Raw genomic sequence first — 2,908 nt, 5'->3', positions numbered from 1 at the left:
TCTCCAGTATTTTCCGAAATTGATGTCTTATTTATTTATCAGAAGCTAATGCTTCACATACATTGAGGCCTACGTACATTGTGCCTTGCCTCCTGACATAAACAGGATAGGAAGCCACGAGAAGGAAAGAATACCCAGGGCACCGGCGAGAATTGAACCCGCAACCTCCGGCTTCGAAGACGAAGCTTCTACCACAGAGCCACGGAGGCCCCTATTAATGTCTTAAAGACCGATTGTAGACCATACTTGTTGCAGTTAGGACACATAATAGGGTTCAGGGAGTTTCTGATTAAGCGTCATCTCCCAATGTTTTAAAATTAAACTCCTAAAAATGAAGATTTTAGACAATCATAATGGCATTAGAATAAAAAGATCAGAGGTTCGTCCTAATTTTTTTGAAATTGTCGTTGTAAAAACTCAATTTCCATCCTTCTTTGGTGATATGACAGGGTTTGGGAGCCCCTCCCCAAACATTTTTTGAAATTAAAGACTTAAAAAAACAATTGTAGACCATTTCCTAGTAACATTAAGGGTTCCAGCAACTTTTCGAAATAGAAGCTCCAAAAACATTATCTTAGACTATCTTTAACGTTGTTAAAGCATGATGTGTTTAGGTGCTCTCCTCAAATTGAGGATGTAATGATTTGGGGGGGGGGGGGGGCATCCAAGGCTTGGCATTTTGAAAAAAAATTCATTTGGATACGGATTAAAAGGGGTGGGGGATGAAAGAAAGATCACTGTGGTTTCATTTAAAAAATTTATTTTTAAAACAACTAAGATTTTCCCGCAACATTTTATAAGCTAAAGTGTGAAGATCTTAATACTAAAAATAAAACATTTCTACTTTTTCCTATTTAAGTGGTTAAAAATATCATAAAACATTCCAAGGGGAAAATACAGGAAGTTGAAATCTTCATAAATTGATTAATACTATTCATGAAATTTTTCATGTGCATTTAAATCACTTTCGAGTATCACCTTTGGTTTCAGTGCGAGGCTCATCCCTCCCTTTTATTGACACTATGGATTAATTATACATCTTAAACTGTTAAAGTAAAAAATATGAACCAACCAAATGTAGCTCAACATAGTAGTGGTACTCCCTACATTTTTTATTAAAAAAATTAAATATAATTTGAAGAATACATTTAGACATGAACCAATGAAAAATTTTCCTCTGGTTTTCTGTATGTACCTGACAATTGGAACATTGGCATGTATTTAATTTTGAAATACAGTACAGTGTACATTTTTACTTCATATCTCAAAGTTACTTTGAGTGTAATCAAAATGGGAAATAGCAAATTTGCTGCGCCTCGTATGTTCAACCCAGAGACACACCGAAAAAACAATCACGGCTCCACCTTAGGAAGAAAAATACCAATTTACGCATTACTTAGCATCAAATGTTTTCAGTGGAAAAGCTTGTGCTTTTGAATAGCATGTTTGGACACAACAAGGCAATACTTTTCCCTTTTAGATGGGCAGCAAGACAGATTACTTGTTTCAATGAGCAGTATAATTTCACCATTTATACAATAAAAAGTTCAATTTTATTTTTCGGTTGGAGATCCCCCCCCCCCCCCATTTGGAACATTTTTTATCGGTAGAGCTTAGCGCCTTTTTGATTTTGGCGCTGTCATGCGCCACACATTACCTTGCACATAGGGACGGTGAGGCCTTGCTTGGGAGGAAAAATAAAATCGTAGTCTCAATTTCCATATTTTGGGTTCTGCTGGAGTTTTGAACATTGAATTTCTGGTCTTATATCAGTTTAATTAATTGAATCTCTACTTACATTTTAAAATTCCTTTTTACACTTGAACAATTTTCACTTTTTCAATGTTGGTAGCTTTGACATTCTAGATCTTTCAGAAAACCCACATAAGTATTTGATACACATATCTAGTGATTGGTTTCTGAGAAAACAAATGCAAACTTCATATCAATAAAATATACATCATGTGATAACATATTTTTTCCCCCTTTTCCACATTTGATTTCTAGAAAAATTTTATGCATATTGCTCTGGCCTGAGTGAATCTTCTTAATATATGGTGCTACCCTTGAGATAAGAAAGGTTGGGCCCCACTGGTGTAAGCTTACAACCACATATGCTTTAACAATCTATTGTGGTTTCATTTATTTAATGTTATAGCCAAAACTCGTAGAATGGGGTTCCGTCTTTTAACTAACACTACTGCTTGCTTTCAATTGTGATCTTCATTAAGAAACCATATCTTAATGACAAATTTCCAAAAACATGAGCTATCATATACTCAACACTTGAATGAATTTACTATAAACCAGGCACAAATTTGCAATGAAAATTGCATAGAAGTATTTTAGAGGTTAGAGATAAGTTTTAAATTGCTAAAAAATGCAACTTAATTGCAAATTTGCACCTAATACACATATAATAAATGAAAAAGGAAATACTTCATTAACCAAAGGATGGTTAGAGTAACTGTAAAATAAAATTATTTGGATGGAAATATTTTCAAAGATAAATGGGTGACAGAAAGAAAAGCATATTCAAAAATTTTTTTCAAAATGACTTACGGAAGTTTCATCCTCATGAATACCCAACATGTGAAGAAGGAAACTAGAATGCAAATAAAACCCACGCAAATAAGCAGAATGCGGTTTAGTTTTGGAGTGTTGGGGTTATGCGTATGATCAAGGACTACAAATCCTAGGCCTCCTAACGTGAAGAGAAAACTTGATGCTAAACCTTCCATGATATATTGGCCATTGACTCGATAGGGCATGAAAGCAACCTGAAATCAAAACTTTTATTTTGTAATGTTATATTTTGAATTAAAAAACAGTTGACCTCAATTTCAACACCACCAAAGGGTGTGATGCATTTATCACATTAAAACGAAGGTCATGTTATAAATTAAGT

Source organism: Uloborus diversus, chromosome 4 (genome assembly GCF_026930045.1).
Source record: "Uloborus diversus isolate 005 chromosome 4, Udiv.v.3.1, whole genome shotgun sequence".
NCBI classification, from domain to species: Eukaryota; Metazoa; Arthropoda; class Arachnida; order Araneae; family Uloboridae; genus Uloborus; species Uloborus diversus.
The sequence above is the reverse complement of the archived record's forward strand: the minus strand, read 5'-3'. Positions refer to the sequence as shown.